Source organism: Asterias amurensis, chromosome 10, assembly GCF_032118995.1.
Source record: "Asterias amurensis chromosome 10, ASM3211899v1".
Taxonomy (NCBI): domain Eukaryota; kingdom Metazoa; phylum Echinodermata; class Asteroidea; order Forcipulatida; family Asteriidae; genus Asterias; species Asterias amurensis.
This window is the reverse complement of record NC_092657.1, coordinates 10,082,744-10,104,361: the sequence shown is the minus strand read 5'-3', so window position 1 is coordinate 10,104,361 and position 21,618 is coordinate 10,082,744. Positions and strand designations below refer to the sequence as shown.

General features: G+C 39.3%; 1 pseudogene; it reads right to left on the bottom strand.

Moving 5' to 3' along the window:
- Positions 1-14,820: 14,820 nt before the first annotated feature.
- Positions 14,821-15,868, bottom strand: LOC139942642 (uncharacterized; annotated as a pseudogene).
- Positions 15,869-21,618: the final 5,750 nt, after the last annotated feature.

The window sequence follows — 21,618 nt, the reverse complement described above, 5'->3', positions numbered from 1 at the left end:
TTAATTAAATTTGAAATGTTGTAGACTTGAGGCTAGTGCCCAACTAAGTTTTTGGATAGTAAAGAAATTCTGTACAGTATTTTCTGCCAAACAGATAACTGGTGGGCCCTGTAGTGTTATTCACAGTGAAAGTTGTTTTAATAATCTTGGGGGAAGGAAATCTTGAGGGATTCAAAAGCATCCTTTTGAGAACTCATTTTGAAACGTAAGCATAGCTGCAGATCTTGGAACGTAAGCACAGCTTGACTCGGGATTAAAAGCGTACCTTTTGATATTATAGCGTAACCTAAACATACCTTGGAGTGTTTAAGCTTAGCTGAGTAGCTGCGTAGCTTGGAACAAAACATTATCTTTTGGAGCGTAAGCATATCTTGGAACGTAAACATAGCTACGATCTTGAAACATAAGTGTAACCTCACATGGGATCGAAAGCGTACCTTTTGATACTATAGCGTAACTTGACTGAACGTAAGCAGATCTAGGAAAGTAAGCGCAGCTGAGTAGCTGCGTAGCTTGGAACGTTGACATAGCTTTTGGAACGTAAGCATATCTTGGAACGTAAGCATAGCATCTTGGAACGTAAACGTAGCTGCGTATCTTGGAACGTAAGAGTAGCTTGACTCGGGCTTGAAAGCGTACCTTTTGATATTATAGTGTAACTTGAAGGAACGTAGACTTAAGCGTATCTTGGAACGTAAACGTAGCCGAGTAGCTGCATAGCTTGGAACGCAACCATATGATATCTTTTGGAATGAAGTCGTAACCATATCTTTTGGAACAACTCATGAGAAATTGTGAATTTTGATTGCTTGTCGAGTGGCGACTACTGCTATTCAACTCACTTGGTTAATTGTGCGGCTAAGACTACGTACGATAAAAGTAGTCGTGATTAAATTCCTGCTTGGTATAACCACTTTTGTCGCTCATGACTATTCACAAAAACCTTTTACAAAACAACCATGTAGACGTCAGTGACACAATCTTTCAATCATTTCAGATGCCCCTTCGGCAAACTATATGTCACGATGAGTTAGTTTCGCGACTAATATCGAAGTCGCAGTTATTTGAGGCGACTATAGTCGGGTCATAAATTCCGCTAGTTGCCCAACTTAATAATTACCTCAAAAATAACTCTTCATTCACAGAATTAAAAAATGAGGGAATTCTGTTTTAACATTTTTTTTATTTCAACCTTTTATTTATAAAAAAATTCTCATAATTTGTTTAAGCTACTCCCACAATGACACTGTCAATATAACAAAATGTGGTATGTGACGTTTTGACATCAACATTACCTGAAAACTCATAACAAAAATAAATTAGGGGGCCATGAAACAAAATGGAGCATATTGGAACGTTGCAATCATGAGAAACAATGGATTCGACACCCACAAGCTGGGAGTTCATAGCTCCCAGGATTTAACACCTCCAACTCCCACGAGACACGGCATGGGCGGTACGTGATATTCCATAAGGCTTACGTTCCGAATGCTCCACGCCGTGGGGCCATAACGGACTCTCTGAATGCTAATTATTCGTTCGATTTTTGACCATTATTTACAATTCCCAATCTGAATAATCTGAATGGGTAGTCTATACTTGAAATTTCACTGTTTTCGTTCTAACAGGCCTAATATGACCACGGAATCACTTTAAATGCAAAGATTATTAAAAAATAGAGCGCCGGTCATATTGACTTTTGACTCGATCTAGTTTGAATAGTCATCTTCAAGTCGTCACATGATATGAATATTGCATACATTACAAAGTCTGGCCAAGCCTTCAATTTGCAAATATCCAAGACCTTGGTGAGCACAGACATGGTGAGATCCGGAAATCAGAGAAACAGAGCGCCTGCTAGCTTTCGTTCATTACAAGCTTGTACAGTTTTTGCATAATTGGAACGTTGGTTGTGTGTGACCGCGCAACACCAATGGTCTTGGAACCAAGACTATGCGCAAATGAGTGGGGCTTTGGGCTAGGAAATCGATCGACTGCCTACCGAGGGCAGTATTATTACCTTAACGCACATGGGGTAAAAACGCCCACCTGACATGTTTGTAGCGTTACTAAATGAGAAGGCGAAGACGAACAAATTGATAACATTTATCTATATTAAGTTGCCCTTGTATAAAAGGTAATGTAAAACAAATGTAGTTCATTGGTTGTATTGAATTTATAGGTCTTTTCTAAAACAACAACCACCTCCACAAATACACCTTCCTTAATATATATGCATGGCGTTATCATTCTTACCCCAAGAAGGTTATGGGCGCAAGTCCCCGATCACTGCAGTGGCTGCGCCTATCGTCCGTTTTGGGATAGCATTGTGACGCACCTGATGCATAAATATTAAGAGAGGCCTATTGACATCATATCATTGGCCTGTTTCACTTTACAGGTTTTTATATACAGGGAGTAAACGTTCAATTGTATTTATCGTTATTATTTTTACTATCATTATTACTATTATTATTATTTTTTAATTTTTTTTTTTTTTTGGGGGGGGTGATATAAAATATATTCACAAGGGTTTATTACACAATAATTATTATTCTGCGTTTAAAAAGTTGTTTGTATTTGATGTAATTTCCTGAGGATTAAAAACCACATGAGCTTTTTTTGTAAAGCCTACTTTATTGACATACAAAATGTGAGGGTGTGCCTTTTTGATCTACCCAGAGACCCACTGTTGGGGACAGTCTAATTCGTTTTGCAAACCAATAGCATTCTCAGAGTTTTTTAAAGACTGGCTAAGAGTCATGTCATCTAAATACTTAAAGTGAGTAACCTTTTGATCAGTGACTAAATCGGTCCAATTTTGGTACCGTGTGGGACACCGGCTTTAACGGTTTCCCAGTTTGGAAGTGTCCCATTATACCGCACTGCCTGTGAACGAGAATATAAAAAACTACAAATCCATTGTAAAATAGAGGTTCTCACACCTAAATGTATGAACTTTCAATTAAAATGTGATGGTCAATACGATCAAAAGCTTTACTAAAATCAGTAGTAATCAAGGCAGCAGAATGCTTAGGAACATCATCGGCCTTTTGAATGTCATCCAAAAGTTTGACTAAATAATGTGCAGTTGAAGAACCTTTCAATGACCCAAACTGATGTTTGTCAATAAGCATTCTGATGTCTTCAAGTATCCAATCAACCACAAAATCTTCAAATATTTTGGCAAAAATACATGTGAGTGAAATTGGGCGTAAATTGTTCATCTTGGGAGGATTAGACTTAGGTATAGGAACGATGTAAGACAGGAACAATTCCCTCACGCATTGAATAGTTAAAAATATTTGTTAATGGAAAACAAAGTTCGTATGCAAAGTCGTTGATGAGACGGGGAGGATGCAGTCAGGACCTCCACTCTTGCCGATTTTGATTTTATTCAGTTTCTCAGGGGTGATGGTAGGAGGTGGTGAATCTGACGGCAAGTATGCAGGTAAACGAGCATGATCCTGAGCCGGAATGTCTTTTGTCTTTATTCTGGATGACACGGTGCCATTGTTTTGAGTTGGTGGATTTAAGTCTGGCCACACTGCAGTTATAAAAAGCAAGTTTGGCTTGTTTAATGAGTCTAACCACCTTGTTGCGTAGTAACCTGCACAAGAAAAGTTTGCCACTGTTAAAGGCTTTCTGTCGTTTAACTATGAGCGACTTGAGATCAGGTGTTATCCACGGCTTGTCATTACAATGGACTGAGACGTTCTTTGTTGGGAGAAACTGATCCAAGGCACTTTGAACAGTTTGGTAAAAGGCGTAAGTTTTAGTAGATGTAGATGGTGCCGATTGGACACCGTTCCAATCGCATTCAGTGATCCATTGTCCAAAGTTCCTTTTATTCTCTAATTGGACGAACAATCTTCTGATGAAAGGTGTTTTGTTTCTTGTCAGCTTCCAATGGAATCCAGAGAACCGAGTTAAGTCACTTAAACCAATTGGTGAAGTTATTTGCGGAATTCGGTAGTGGTGTTGCATGTTCGTTAGGATTTTGTCCAAAATGGCTTGACCTCGGGTCGGGGTGTTAACAGTCTGACCAAGACCAGTTAAACGACACAATTGATCTATATTTAGTTGATTGAAATCCCCCAGTATTACAACACCCGAAGATGGATATTTGGATTCCAGTGAGGTAGAAAGATGATCAATAAGCAGAGCATCATGTGGTGATGGTGGCGGATGATACACGACACATATTAGTAGTCCACTTACTGTTCTGGGAAGACCGGCAGGTTTCTAAACTGAATACATTCATGTAGGTAAAAGGCGACACCACCCCCTCGTTTGGTCGTCCAGGGTTTACTGACTAAGGTGTAGCCTGGAACATCAAAATAACATGGGTTGACACTTGATGGAAACCATGTTTAGGTGATAGCAGCGATCTCGGTATGATTGGAATTAAGAATCATTTGGAGTTCATCAATGCGTTGAACAAGGGATCTTGCGATGATCAGAATAAGACTGGGTGTTTTTATTGGTTGCACTTGATGTCAATTATCTTTCGCTAGTCGGATCAAATTAGACGGGCAAATACCATAAGATCGTCCATCGTCATAGTTTTTCATAAGTAGTCCACGTTTGTTATCAATTATGACGGCGAGTACCACACTTACCCGCTCTAGTCCCCCGTGTAGTTTGCCTTCTTTGCCTTCGTTTAATTTTACAAATGTTGTGAGACTCCAATGTACACAATAATTCAAGAGTTAATTCAGTTGATTGTTGGCCTGAGTTTGAGGAGTTCAGAACGTGAATATTGATGACGGTTACAGTGATTCTGTGGTGCTTTATTGCATCGGCCATATTGGACTGGTACACGATGTTGGCCACTTGCTGCATCGCATTGCTGGGTACCAGCTACACTGTTCAATATGCCTAACGCAAGTACAGTGTTGTACACATGGTGAACAACGTGGAGGTGCATTTCGATGACTCAAGATTGCAAAATTGATTCAAAAAGTCAGTATTCCTTCCTATAGTTCACCCAGCGGCACACTCGAAGTAAACACTGACGATACTTGATGATGGAATACGAAACAACTTGGAACTAGGACAGGAATGGACATTAAAAGAAGGAAATATCGGAGCAAAGGCCGCTGCCTGTCATGCGTGTCATCGCGCCGGTCCAAAGGTGTGGTGTGTGGTATAGTTTTGATTACATGTTATCAAATGCAGGCCATTTCAAGAGCTTTAAAATTATGTTAGGTGCTTAACTTTTGGAGATATAATTGTCCAAACATGGCAAGTCATTTTAATTAGTCAAAATCTAAAAAAGAAAATCAACCAACCGACAAAAAAAATTGTTCTGGGTGTTCTCATTGAGTCCCATCAGCACACCAAATTTGATTTTTAATCCTTGATGCTCAGGTCCAAAAGCGTGTTGAACTGACACGGAATGACCAATTGTGTTACCTTTTGATTAAAAACTACGTTCACATGTATGTGCAAGTTACATTAAACTAGCTCTTTGCATCATCACATAAAGCCACAGGCTACTGTAAGATTTTTTGGTGATGTCTGATGCTTTATGGATAGCAGATACAAATCTGTATACCCTACTTGTAGGCCTATATACTTGCTCAGGTTTCTTGCAGTTACTTGACACAGCTTTTTGGAGGCAGAAATATATATACCTTAGACTGACAGTTTAAAAGGGTTACATTTCAACCTGTTTTTGTCTATCCCCGAACTTGTTTGTAGTTCAAACTATTTCAAATTGCGTAGTCCCGCCCCGACTATTTCTGGTTTTACAACAAATTATGATCGCCGCTACCCGCTGGCTTGGCCAGTTGGTGAACGCTCACCACAATTCTCGATTCGTGATTGGCCATCTCAAAATGACACAGAGCTTGCGTGACTCGCCGACATTAAGGTGTCAGTTGCCGATGCATTGACGTAAAAGTGTCAATCAAGTTGTCCGACGGGCGCGCGGACTACCTTTACGGTTGAAAATGGTTTAGATAATCATCGAAAAAAATCACTACAAAGTGCCGCAAAACACAGACCAACACCACTCCGCGATCACAATATACAACGCACGCAGCATGCAGTCACATAGTCTCCAATAAAGGCTCGTAGTCTTTTTACTTTGCATTCTATAACTAAGGCAAGAAACATTGAATGCTAGAAGGCCCTCTATTGTCGAAATAGCGCAGTGCATCACGCGTTTCCACCTTGACCAAAGACAGCATGGTCTGCGAAGCATTTAGTTCCTCGGAAATGTTAGATTGTTTACCGAAAACAACACAACGTGTAGGCTTTATTTGACCAAAATGACGCCATTACGATAGCTTGGATTGATATAAAGATTATTTTACTGTATAACATAAGATTGTTTTCGTCCTTGTTTTGTTTTGTTGATTCAACGAAGTTTTTTGCGGGGTGATGATGCATTGATTTTGATCACATGCGCAATGGGACGTTGGATCTTGAACAGCAAATGGGGCCGCACTCTTTTGGTATGTAAAAGCCTTGTGGAAATTACAAAGCAACAATTCCAAGAAGTAACGCACATTCAAAGCATTTTACATGCACTTCCGGTTTAGACAGGTCAAAAGGTCAAGAGAAGGTCACCAACATACCCATTTTGGTGAAGTACGTAAAGCCCTTTCATATGATGTATAGATTGTCAAAATAGCTTTTGTGGTTAAGGAAATAGGAGCTGATGAGTAATGACGACTGGAGAAGAGACTAACCGGAAGAATGTGTTCGTTGAATATTGAAACGCCTTGGAAACATACAAAAACGTACGAAAAGCCCTTCATATGATGTAGGTCTATATATTGTCTAAATAGCTATTGTGTTTGAGGACATAACTTGTGAATTTTGACGACTGGAGAAGAGACTAACTAACCGGAATGGAAATGTTTGTTGAAAATGCTATAAACGGAGCTATTTATATAAAAAATAAGCAAAAAACATTAACTAACCAAGCGGATTTCCCACCCAAGTACTGACTGGCCAAAATGTTGCTTAACTTCAATGATAGGACGAGAACCATAGTAATCAACGCAGTATGGACGTAGGGGTCATGTCTACGAGGCGTTTACAGAGTTGTTCACGACCGTTTTCGATGATGCATTGATTGTAAGATTCCATCACGTAGATCAAAAGTTATGATTTTTTTAATTAATAAACTTTGTATGTTTATAACTCAAGAATGTATGACGTCATCATGCCGTAACTAAAACAGAATTCCACTTCTATGCATATCTTACTATGTGCGAATTTGCAAATTCATACGAGTTTGGGAAGTGTGCTTTTGTTTGTTCTTGTCATACTGCCGTGAGTTCGGCGAAAGTGGACGATCGATCATGACCAATGTTCGTCTCTTTCTACAGTTATTTTCTCACATCATTAAAAGTCCCATGAATCGCTGAAGTAGGTGGCCATCTCAGCGAAACTTCGTCTTCAATTCCACATTGACCACTAAGCCATCACAAGTGCAAAGTTTGAACAATTTCACACCGAAGATTGAGCGTAAGTCGTTTTTGCAGCGTTCTGCCATGTACCCAGCTCAATGCATAAAAATTATATGCCGCATGGCACAGAACCTGGAACCGCGCCACCAATGAAGGCCTACATAATGCACACGTCCATACACCCCAAAACCGCGTGACTGAACCGCATACAATGTACACATCAAATCTTTACGTGCAACTATTGGGGGAATTTCGTAGTTCTTTACATTTGAATTGTGGAATTTTCAACCTCGGTTTGAACAGGAAGACAAGATCAAAATGGGGTCATGTCTGCTAGGCGTTTACGGAGTTTTTAACGACCTTTCCGATGATGCATCGATTGTAAGAATCCATCATGTGGATCAAAATTTATGGTTTTTTAAAATAATAAACTTTGAATTTTAATACCTCAAGAATGGATGACGTGATCATGACGTAACCAGTATTCCACTCCTAATGCATATCTAACTCTGTGCAAAGTTTCAAATTCATACGAGTTTTGAAAGTGTGCTTTTGTTAGAGGACAAGGGACGGAGAGAAGATGAAGAAGTAAAAAAAAATAAAACCGAACAATAACAAAAGGTGTCCAGAGCTATGCTCTGCTCCGAACACCTAAAAAAATAATAAAAAATAAGAGGTGTTCCGGGCTGTTGGCCCGATCACCTAAAAATAAAAAATATTTGTACAAATCTGACTAATAAGTGTCAGCAAGATTGGTAGTCTAAACAGGCATCGTTCTAGGCAATGTGGATGAGCACGTTTGGTTATGTAGCTATATAAATTCCATTATTTCTTATGCAAATTATTGTCATGGCAAGTATCTCAAACAAAATAACATCAAATTTACATAATAAAATATAACACATACAAATAATTCAAGTATCAAAGTAATAAGTTAAACGTACAGCACGTTGAATGAAATACAGATGTACATGTATGTACATTACGTGTATCAACCCGTTCAACCCGATATAAATTGAAATACATTTTTTTACACCTCTTAAAACTTGCACTCAATTTTTCTTTGATCACACCAATATTGAATGTAAAATTACCCGGTCACTTTCCCTTGTGGTTTATTGCTCAAGACTTGCTCGTTGTTCCACTTTTATTTTATTTTTTTTTTGTATTTGGAACCCAAGTTTGTTTCAATTCTATAAAATTTTAGATATATATCATAAAACTAACCTGTGTTAACTTCACGTGAAAAGGTGATAGAGTTATATAGATATCATGGAAAAACTGGAGCGGTTATGTTCACACAAGGTCCATAGTTGAAATACACATTCTGAGAACGTTAGGCATGTTTCTCAGATTCAATATTTAGGGTCTGAAAAATGATCGAAAGTTGTCGTACACTATCAACAGCTGCAGTGTGTCTTTCCATGCAAGTTTTTATCACCATTCATTTTTGGAGCAATTACCAAAGGGTGTACGGTCATTTTAAAGCCCCAATTAAAGAATAACACAAGTAAAGAGTGTACTGCCACTTCCTACTTTTTAATGAGTAACCGATTGTGCAACTTCCTTTCATTTGAAAGTTTGTTGCGTGCTGCCTCCTTCACATACTTCATATTTATGTCTTGAAATGTTGCTTGAACTTCAGCTGTAAAATGATTTTTGGTCTGATTTCCCTTTTTCGATTTTTTAACCTGAAATGGATGTGTTAACAGAAATGGAAGTTGAGCAATTTCATACACTTTCTAGGCCCTAGTACATTTTCCATCATTGCTATAAAATTACCTGATCATTATTGACAGATGGTAGATAACATACTATTTCGATTTAAACTTTGGTTGTGGTTGCAGTTGCACTATCTTCATCACTGTCTGGGCTTTGGAAGCGCATGGGACGCTTCAAGCTCCGCTTTGAGATTGTGGTGGTGCTTGATGCGTCGCCTTTGTCATTGCCTTTGTCATCGCCATCGGTGATGCTGTCTCCAAGTCTCAATATGTCTTGGTCTCGTCTATCAGCTAATACATTACCACACAAAATGTTTCAAAATAATTTTATATGCACCATGAGCAGATGAGTATGACACAAGGTAGGCCTACATTGTGTAGTAGTACTAGTAGGGCCTTTAGACCAAAAAGTTATTATTTGTAGAGTGAAATTTAACATGTTTAAAACCAGCATTGATGTTCAATGACAATGTGTTGAAATGGTGGAAAAATTTCCGCAGCGTGCCACCAATTTCTAAGGGATGTATTTGATGTTTTGATGAATGTTGGACTTTATTTCCCTTGAAAAAAAAGGTATTATCCTCGTAAGAAATTGGAAGCTAAAACGCTAAATTTTGACCTTTAAAAATGAAAACTCAAGTGCACATTTCATCGCGCGGACAGAAATGTTGCGCACATTCTCAAATGAACTAAAGTCGAGTGTAGCATGCCTGTCTGTAGCCATTCAAAAGTGCCTGTACCTCTCTGGACTGTATACATTCAGTCTACTTCTAACAACTATAAGGCTGAGCTTTATAGGGGTCTAACATTTTGGGTCTCCGTAACGCTAGACGTTTTCAAAATGGTCCTTAATTAGGTGAACATTTTATGGTGGTTAGGCAGCAATAACTTCAGTTTCTTTTGTACTTGACAACTAAAACTTTCCCATTGCACTAAATATACATTCACGATGTTGAGTTATATGCAAAAACCTCTTTTAAAAAATGATGAAACATTTGGTTACTGTAGGCTTCTATGTAACTTTTGCCCAAAAAGTCATTCAATCAATTAATAATTTTTAGAAAAAGATACAAATCTTGTCCTTAGTGTTTTTCAATTTTATAATCTTTACTGTGGCTGCCTTGGCATTTACTTAAACACCAAGGAGTTTCGTCATACTTTTAAAGTCTCTAGAGTCCAAAGGATTGAATATTCATAACCAAACAACTTATAACTGAAGCAAATGAAGACACTTGTCAAACTGAAGCTTGTGTTGCAATGGTCAAGATACAATCTGAAATTTAATGCCTAACATAAACAATAATAAGATACGTGGAAATACATGAACTGGCATTTAACAATAGAAATGTGTACAAATGTAAACTTTGTCAAGAACAAAATCATAATAAAGTGTTCAAACAGACTGCAAAACTCTGATTTTGCCTTGTAAACTGTAAGTCAAACTGTTGCAGAATATAAAGAGAAAAATATGCTTACCGAATTGGGCTTTCTACACTGGATGAAATTATAGAGAACTTGAGAAATACTTCTGAAAAGCTTGAACTATCATGTTAAAACAACCACATGTAATGTAAAAAGGCTGCACAATGGAATGCTGTGGGGGCAAGCATGGGCTGCATGTACTGCATATAACATAACCCACACATGAACTCTGTGTGGGGCTATGGGGGACGTTGACCTCATTAGCATACACAGGATGACCTTAGTGCACTGTCACTAGGCTACTTGGCTGAAAGGTCATGCACTGCAAAATGGGTACATATTAATTACAACTTAAAGGTAACACACATGAATAAGCGAAACTCACTGCACAAACTGCTGCAGTGACACTTTACATTCAATCAATTCAAACACACATTTGTTTGCATTTTGACAAACTATACACAATAGGGCATGTTAAAGCCATTGGACCCTTTCGGTACAGAAAAAAAAAGGTAATTTTCTGTGTATTGGGGTTATTATTACAACATCCACGTTGGCGAATTTTGTTTAAAAATATTTCAACGTGATCTTGGGAAAATTTGTAAGTCAAAACAATTTGCAAGGGATTGCTTCTCCATGTGAGCAACTTGTGAGCCAATTACAGTGGTTTTTCTTCTGATTACACATAGAGGCTCCCTTTTGTTATATTTCATACTCTCCAGTATTTTGACACAGTCCTTTAACCATTTATCCCAATCCAGGAAGTTTCTCAGACATAGGGGACTTTTGATTCCTTCCGCGCCAGTACTGCGAGAATTCAGCATGTCGAGCAGCTGATCAAACACCCGTATAAACTGTGTTGTCCCTTCACTGCCATCAAATTGGACCAGATGCAAATCTGCGCGAAGGAACTCAATTGCATCTGCCACGGAAGTGCTAAATGTTCGTGCAGCCAATCTGACATTCATGTTATGTTTTTGCCATTGGATGTGTTTTGCCGATAGTTTGTTTGCAATGAACAGGGTATCCTTTTCTTGGAAAGCTACAAGATCTTGGATATACCTCAACTCCACACATTCTTCTTTGCCTTCATCAGTCTTGTATTTAAGGACTTTGATGTCGGCCGGGGTGTTCCTCATCAATTTCAGCGTATGACAAACATGAGATACACCTTCTCGTGTGGAAGTGTTGGGTATGGAAAGTATGGTTGCCAATTTGATACTTCAAGTTTGACGCCAAGATTTGTTGTGGTTGACTGATTCGTGTATGTGCCGTTAAAGGTCACTGCATGCACTTTCATGCCATAATCTGTCAGCTTGGTAATGTACTGGTTGATTAACCGCTTGATTTTGTGAGGACAACTTACTCGCAAAGAAATATCCAACAACATGTTCCCATGCCTTGGTGAGGCCTACAGGCATGAATACATGAGCCTCTGAGGCTAGCTCATCTTCAGGTACTAGAATTCTACAAATATTTGTCTTTGTGCTGTTTTCTTATTGACCTGGCATCAATCACCAAGCAGCAGTCTGACCTGCTTTGATGTTCTGCTCGTGCTTGCATGTGAAGAATGGCATCATGAATGAAACCTTGTTGGCACTCAACGGTAGACGTCCATTGATGTAGTGAGGAAGGATGGGGAAGGTTCATCACTTTTCTTGTGAAATTATAAGCTTTCAGGGAATAGAAGTACAGAGTCAGGGCAAATTGCTTCAGGGTATCAGCATACCTATTTGCATGCTTTGACTTTGCTGCATTGTCCAGCTCATTTTGCATCACTGCAAGTTTCATCCCGGAGTAAGTGTGCTGGAAAAGCTCATGGATGTCATCATTAATGAAAGTTTTTTCTTTGAGTGCTTTCAACAACTCCTTCAGTGAATTTATCTTGGACTGCTGTCGCTTGATTTGTTGCCGCAAAGTTTTCACTTGTCTCCTCAAACCCATGTTGAACATCTGTATTGCTACTCGTTGATTTTTGCAGGGAGGGGGTTTGTCACATTTGGTGTACGAATGCTCTTCATTAAATTGATCTGATGCCGAGCGGGGCCGTTTCTTAGGAGACCCTGCGGTGTGTACAGGTTTTGGTTCATGTGCGAGTCGAGTCAAACGAGGAACAGGACACGACTTCATCCTCTTCATGTAGATAGGCTCATTTGGTGGCTGCAGAGCGATTGTGTAGGATCTCTTTCTTGGTGGAGATTTGACCTTGTTAACTGATTGTGTATGGTGCATGCAGTTAGAGTCATCAGGTTTTTGTTCAGGTCTTCCCATTTTTATTGTTGGCACTGAAGTTGTGTTTAGTCTTGGATACATGGTTGGCATAGGGTTAGGGAAGTAGTCCCCTTTTTTAAATGTTTTCCACAGACGAACTGATAATTAGTGGGTGTCCAGTTATCCCTATCAATGCTTTATATCCACCTGTCTCAGAGGGTTTTTTTGTAAGGGGAACCTGCGTGAAAAGACACAAACTGTCTTTCAATCCAAGTTCCTGGTACAAGTTATTTACAGTTACACTTGTGGGGTATTTATTGATAAAGCACATTGTTAGTGCTATTTTTAATGTTTAAAATCTTTGGTTTGGTCCTGATAAACCAGGTATTGTTGATGAGGCAAAAAGCTGGCCAATGAAGGGTTTGACTGGACAAATTCTGTAACGAGAAAAATAACTCATTCGCGAGCTGTATTCCTAAAGGATGCATGTGATTCTGTAGCCCGACCATCGATATGAAATTGTATGCAATTCAATGGGCATATTGGTTGTTACTTTTCTTTACATACAGATAGAGTTGTTGAAAAGGGTGCAGGAAGAGTTCGTGCGTGTCCATTCACTGATCCTGAACCCGAGGTGCGAACGCAAGATCAATGGGAAGATAATGCGATTGCCGCAACACCAGGACATCCAGTCAATGGGGTAAAAAGGTGCTTGTGTTCTACTATTCCTACCTATGTTTAAAGGTGCAAATTCAGTTTAAAAAATGCTACCGTTTCATATTTGATGTTTCCACTGGAGAAAAGGGTATTTTAAAACACGCAAGTTGGGCACAACTTGATTAACATTTAACTTTTACATAGAACTTCAACGATTTTGATTTAAGTTGAAAAGTAGCCTCCCCCCCCCTCCCAAACCTTTTCATGGACGATTCCTAACCCTCCTGCTGGTAGACCATTTGATACCATTCAACAATCCAGCCTTCCAATTTACACTGCATAGTATCATCATTGGTAGACAACATGCACATGTCATTAGGCGAAGCTTTTCAACATTCATAATCTGTGAACAGTTTCTGATGGTGGGATAACTGGCTGCCAAATTGGGGTTGAGAGTAAGATTGTTAATCAGAATACCTTCTTCAAAGCTGCTGTTCAGCTGGTGAGAGAGACTCATGTATCTCCTAGTTTCTGGTGGTGGACCAGTCGGGCCTGTTTGTGTAGGTTTCAACCAGTATCTTTGAGGCTTCCCCGCTCCTCCTCTTGTTGAAGGAAATCATCCTTGCACAAACAAGTTCGGTTAATTCCTTGTAGGTCTCTGGGTTAGGATCATATCAGATTCAATCGCTTTCAGCATGTAAATTCTCATCTTAACCATATCGTCCGTAGCAGGAAGATTCTCTGGTTGATTCCGTTTTCTCCGATTAAGTGTCCTCAAGGCGTTGGATGACAATTGCTCATATTCTGTTGAATGAAGCTAAAGATATATTTCGATGTCTTGTGCTAACTGATCATCACCATTCCTCGCTGCATCACCACGAAAAAGAGAGGCATATTTTTTGAGGTTGGGCCCTAGTTTCAGGACTAGTGTTGGCGTCTCAAAGGATTGATTACCATGAACATTTTCACTTCCAATGGAAAAGCCACTTAATGACTGGGAGTTGCATTTTGTAAACAAGACCATTCCTACTCGCCGATCTACATGAATCTTGAAGAATTCTTTTTCTTCATGGATATGTATCGCGTCGTTAATGCCTTAATGTTCTTGTAAGGACCGGTTAGGAGGGCATGCATGGTGTTCTTATCTTCCTGGGTGTATGGGGTCTCAGGGGCCTGGCTAGACTTATGGTCCACATCTATCTTGACGCCTCCATACTTAAGGTCTGCCCAGTACCTTTCAAGTGTTCTTAGAGTTGCATCAAAGACTTGGTTCTCCTTTGCCAACAAAGCTGCGTTAGTCAACACCCCCCAAACATGCTCGATTGGATTCCTGGCCGAGTATCCGGGGCAGTAGGAAGTAGAAATATAAAACCATTCATTTGTCATGTGGTTAACATTGATTGAAGTCCGCACCTCCTTTTGATGAGACAAAATAAGTCATTGCAGTGGCTCGCAATGGTCGTCTTAAGGTGGCGTCCTCTGTTGATAACGTCAACTGAAAACATCACAGATGACTCTGAAAACAGACTGCAGGCTTGCTTGGCGAACTTCACCCGTGCCGAGTAGAAATGGTCATTGGCGTTCTCCTTTCTATTGTCATTTCTCTTGGAGGAACCTTGGCATCGATCAGTCGTTAGTAGAGCTTGGAAGCACTGTTTTTCTTAGGGGCTTTCATCCACCACTGTATTGTGTTCAGACCTGCAGGGCACAAATGTTATATATTTAAAACACATGAACAAAGTTATCAATAATTATGTTTACATAAAATAGTCTTATTTAACCTTGTTAAAAAAAGTTGTGGTATTACGCAGCACATAAACTATTCAATGATTTACTTTTTTATCCTTGTACACAAAGTAATCTTATTCTAAGCTTCAACTCTGCTGCAGCAAATAACGAATGCAAAATGTTAAAGCCATTGGACCCTTTCGGTTCAGAAAAAAAATAACAAATTACTAACAGGGTTTACAAACGGCAGTGGTGAAAGACTTATGTTCAAATGTTCAGTTAAAGTGCATTTAAAAAAAATTGTGAGGGGTCGTGAGTTGTCTGTATTTAGTGCGACCACCCAGACGGCTCAGAGCAACAGTTTTATTTTAAATAAACAATAATAATTTTACCTAAGGTTCCATAGTGCTTTTCCAGGCCTGGAACTACTTGGATCAGGTGAGACTTTACGTTCTGCAGTGTTGATCCACACTTGCCTGTGGATTCTCTTCTTCGAAGGTGCGCCTCAAAACCGTTCGCTTCAACAAATTTCCGAGCAACCTCAACGATTCCTGGAAAAAGTTGTTCCACGGTTGGTCGTCCTCTCTTGGACAACTTCTGGTCATCAGGGAAGTGTTGCTCAGCAGCAGATGCTTGACGTTTTTTGCCTTTGCCCTGCTGTTGTGCATTATCAAGACCTAATAAAGGATACGATGTCATCATTTTTAGATCAAATTGTAATATCAACTCAACTGGTTTTTTTTTTGAAGTTTATAGTTTACTTATTTGTTTGTCTACAGTTGGCAATGATTTACTGGTGTCATGGGTTACCAGTAGGATAAGGGGAAAATTGTTAACAATCAAAACTAAATGATTTTTTCAAAAGTTATGTATCCAACGACATTCACCAATCACAGAGTAGGACGTGCAAAAAAAAAAGTACAGAAATTAATTACATTTGTGTCCTAAGAGTAAGACATACGGCGAGTACAACAGTAAAAGTATAACACCCTATCCCCCTGTTGAACTTGAAGCACAAACAAACACTTCAGAACAGCCATGTTTGGTTTCAATTTCAGAAGATAAGAAACCCATCTGATTGTTTTCTCTTTATTAGGTAATATATATTTTTTATATTAAACTAAATTTTATACCACTTAAAGTCTGCAGTTATAAAATAACAATCTTTTCCTGTTGTTTTTAAGTAGGCGTAGTCCTAGTAGAAGAGTACGTTTACTTCTTTACTTACACTGGAGTGGTTTTCGTGGACATGTCATAGGTGGTGTTGACCTCTGTCGCTGAACATAAAGACTTAGCATACGGGCAACCTCTGGCAGGTGTTCATCTGCTGCTATTATGTTTGAGAAAATGTGGACTTTATAAATGGAAGAGAACTGTACTTGAAGAAATATAGACAGATCAGAATTCATGAACCGAAGACCTAGCTTGCCCCACGCGCATACACACGAGTACAACTAATCGGGTTCCCTCACTAAAGATTCCAACCGACAAATTCAATATACACAGATTCGGGATCTGGGAACCAGATCACATGCACAACACGACACTCGACAAAGACACCATGGCGACTAGACTAAAGCGTTATTGTGTTTACGGCCGGCCGTGTTGTTATGGCGGCTTCGGCCAGCCTTAGCGTCTGCCTTAACAATATTGGGGTGATCTCGCTGTATCTTTAGTCAACTGGAGAGTGTTGTCAGCTTCCAAGTCAAGGCATCTCCATGGTCCAAAGTGACTGGTATTCGGGCCAACTTTATAGCCGACGTGTGCTAGCTGCAAAGGGAAATAAAACACATAAAAAATGCCAGCGGCTACCTAGGCTTGATGGTCATACACCAACGTAACAGTTAACATGATTTTGTGTAAACAATTTTTTTTAAAATAGAGGGTCTTTCGAAGTGGTTTTATTGCAAGGTAATTTTGTTTTTTATTATCCAACACAACGCATGACTGCTCTCTCTGACTTCTGGATTTTAAGGTTTTGGTAAATGCAAAACTTTATTAAAAAGAAAAACTAAATCTCAAACAAGCCCGCATTACCAAAAATGTAGGCTCTCTCTTAAAAATGTGATTTTTGAAATGAACCTTTGTATCAAACAGTTCCCCCCCGCCACACTTCCAGAGGATGATCGCAAGAGCTCAACGGAAAATCTGTTTTATTTTATAAAACAAAAGCAAACAAGTAAACACGCACGACTGCTCTACTCTCCGAAAAGTATCCTTATCTGTAGACTTCAGCTCCTGGCCTTTCCTTGCTTAAAAGTCAATCCCGGTTGATCAGAAAATGTTTTGGCTCTCCTGGCGGCTCCTTCCTGGACCCTTTGTGTTATCTTTTTTGCGGCGTACAAAGCAACTTTTAAGAATTCCGAACAACATGGAGCCGTCACTCATTATAGTATGGTATAATAAAGCTTCGTTAATATTTCTGTCAGGGAAGGTTCCGGCCGTAGCGTTGTGCTACCATGGTGCTAACTAGTTATGAACGGTTTCTAGGGCATGTATCTTTTTCTTTTTAATAGAAAAAGCATGAACTTCCCATGAAATGATGTGTTCCAAATAAAGTTCCAGGATAATACGAACATTTTCCCTAAGAATCCAATATTATCTGCAGTGTCCATGTTCAGCGGCGAACCTGGGCTAAAACTTGGGAGTGGCGCTGTAAACTTCCCGGGGGAATTTCCAGCCTAGTGGGCGTAAGAGGTGTTTTTTTTACTGAAATCCTAAGCTGTAACTACCTGACAAGTTTTACTGGCTGATCCCCATACCAAACATAAAACTAATTTTCATGGAAGAAATACAAATCAACATATACAATGGACTGGTCTCTAAAGATTGGTCCACAAGGCCAAGGGAAACTTATTAGTACGCGTAGGCCTACATCCATATCTGTGTGTTTGCAGAAATTTTTCGGTAATCTAAAGCCGGTCTCAGGTCAGCCTCTTTTTAACAACGGAGGATGGTTTAACCAACAAAATCAGTCGGCGACTGGGTTTCCAGGATCACATCACTGTGCATTATTGCTAAAGACCATCGGGTACTTTTCAGTCGGCGGTATTAATTATATTTACGACCTGAGCGTACGGCGTAACTGCACCGATTTTAAGACAATCGATCACAGTCAGGATCGCCGCTCGACAAAATCAACAGTCGCAAGAGTAGAACAATTTCAACATGTCCGACGTGATTCCGACGATCGACGAGAACTAATTGCAGGCACACGATTTTTCGATTTCTCAGTTGTTTATTGCCGACGGTTTGTTTACAGGAAATATACATTGCTCAAGAGGTTCCAAAAAGGAGATAAACAAATTTAGAGCAAAAACTCTGGGAAATATAGGCCTACAATTTTAAAGCGAAGATTACTTTCTCTATGAATAGATCCGGACGGTCAGCTTATCAGTGCCTCGAAGATTACTTTTGGTTGAATAGATACGACCGGTCCGCAGATTGGTCGCCGATATTCAGTGCCTCATTTTATTCATCAGCCTATTGACACTCCAACAATAGTGCCAACCTGGCCCACCTCACTAACTGTGCCGCGCTTGGCCGCACATGACCGTTCTGTCTGCAGACTGTCTGCACTCCTTTACAACAGAGACTTGCCGGAATGGCTGCGTACTTTCTGCAGAAGAACGGCTGGGGAATTTCGACAAGGCCCCTTTAAAAATCTATTGCAAGGCGCTCAGGTGTCTGCAATGCTACTAAATGATGCATAGGAGGGCGTATGGATGGGGTAGAGTTTTTGTAAAAGTGAACTGAAATATTTCTTGAATTTGAAATCGAACGTGACTAGTCATACCAGGCCAAGAACAGCGTTGTTTGTTGAAGGCAAGGGTGCTGTAAAATCCCTGGTTGCAATCCTCTACATTTGCATTACAGTACGATTTTCATAATGTTCAACTAGAAATTGTCAAAAAGCAGTGAAGACGATTCTGAGAAGTACCCCGAAAGGTATTCCTATGATGAAATTTGCAGCATCTGACCATGCTTTCTGCGGCGTTTGGGTATTTCAAAGGAGTCGCACCCCTTCCTAATTATTTACTTGTGTTCATGTAGGGGAGGGGAGGTCCATTACATGTGCCAGTCACCTTCCTAAATGTTGTTTGGTTGGGTTGCTATGTATCACTGTTTTTTCTTAAAGTTTGATAAAGTTTGATAACCCTACTACAACTGCCAATGATACACCTCAATATGCAGATCTTGAAATCTGTCATTAATGACGTATGATTACAAAATGTAAAAACACACTGCACAATATTGTTAATCCAAAAGTCTTCTTTTATTGGCACATGAATGTTTCAAGTAATGCGAAAGGACAAATTATTTGGAACAACCAACACAATAACTTCAGACCTGTTGTTATTTTCTCTATACCTTATGGAGACCAAACACAGGGGATACGTAAAGAGAGGGATATTATGTGTGTAAAAACCTAACCATGATTACTAAAATATACTGCTATCTTCTGCAGTGGTACACAAACGAGCGATAAAGTGAAAATAGGGCCAATCCTTACGCTTTTCCAAAAAACTCATCAGGGAAGGATTTGTTAAATAAATCCACGACTACACTCCGAGGTGGCACCAGATCTGACAGTTTCTTGGCACTGGTAGCTGCAGCTGGTGGCTGCAGGTGCATGCACCAATTCCCATAAGTGCTGCCTCTTGTAACACGAAGGTCACTGTTAGAGGGGATGCCAACCACATATGGGCATGTGCTCCAACCCTGTGACAAACTTGAAAATGTGTTGAAGGGTTATCTCCTCATCATCTTCAGTATTGCAGTGGTGTTGTCCGGCTAATAACAAAAAGAACAAAGAAGTTTCAGATGTTAGAAGTATTGGATCCCGACCGGTTTTGATTGTTCACAATCCATGGTGCGCCGTTGTGACACTCCTCCCCTGGTTATTACCTTCTACTTCGCGAAGGTATCGGATGAAGTGACTCATCATGGTTTCCTCATGCATTCGGTTGTTGCTGCCTGCCTCTGAAAATGTTGGCTCAAATGAGGCAATCACACCAGCCGCTGTTAGTTTTGGTCGCTGGTCTTTGTTGTTTAAAAGGCGTTTGCATTGGGGAAATGTCTTTATCACCTGTTAAAAGTATAGATAATAAAAAGTGTGATTGATTACAATTACGTTGCTTTATAATCAAAAATCAACCCTTTGGTGTACATTATTTGTAAAGAATCAATTACTGGGTTATTTCAACTATACATTTTCCTACCTATAGGCCTATTATGTTCAACTCCATTCATACTTGTTAAAATATTGATGCATGAAGAGGCCGCACTGTGCGGCCTTGCAATTTTTCGTGGAAGGGGAGCTTCATTCTATATAATTTTTTCATTCTATATATCTGTTTCGCGCTATATATATTTTTTCATTCTATATATCATTTTCGCGCTATATATGTTTCGTTCCATATATTTCTGTTTTGTTCTATATATTTTTTATTTCGTTATATAAATTTTATTTCGTTCAGCCCCAATCATAGCTTGCAATGGTGATGACACACACCGCAAGAGTAGAGAATCACACTGGATTCACCAACTCAAGACAGTCAAACCCTTTGGACTTAACATAAACACTGGTGTTCAATAACTTCTCATTACCCTCCACTTCACGTTGGCCTTAGAACTTATATGTTGTATATATTCTGTACATAAAGTAAAAATTAATCTAGTTTAAGTTTTTTTAAGTTCACCACTTTTACTATCTGATGTAAGTAACCCCCCCCCCCCCTTTTTTCCACAGGTCCCTCATACCTTTTTTTTTTAATCATCATACCTTTGATCATGCTATTCTTATTAATTGACCATTGTTAGTTGCATCATGATGGAACTTGCTGTCTAATCCTACCTTTTCATGTCTCCCTGCACTGTTGTCGAACAAAACTTTTACCACTTTTATGGTCCAGTAACCTATCCTTTCATTCTAAACATCCGTTGTCCTCCCCACTTTACTCCTATTGGTTCCTAGCCACCAATATTGTTTCTGAAATAGAAACTTTTATTTCCTGTTATTTTCCCGCTTCTTTCTAGATCCTTTCCTTAATCCCTTTCCCCCTCTCTGTTTCTATAAATGGATATGTATTTGTTTGTTCTTGTTTTATGCCTCTGAAGAAGGTCCGGATTGGATCGAAAGATAAGGCCATCTACCCTATTCATTAAATTTATTTCGTTCTATATGTTTTTTCGCTCTATAATTTTTGTATCATACTGTATATATTTTATTTCGTTATATATTTTTATTTCGTTCTATATTGATCGGTTACATTCTATATATATTGGTGTCGTAATAAAGTCATAAACGGCGCCCCATAGAAACTATTCGAATTATAAGTTTTATAACAACTCTTAATATAAAGAACACTCCTAGCAAACCTGCTAAAACTAGCAACTTAAACTCTTCTGATCGAAATTTGTTTGTTACCGATTAGTAACTTGTTCACTTT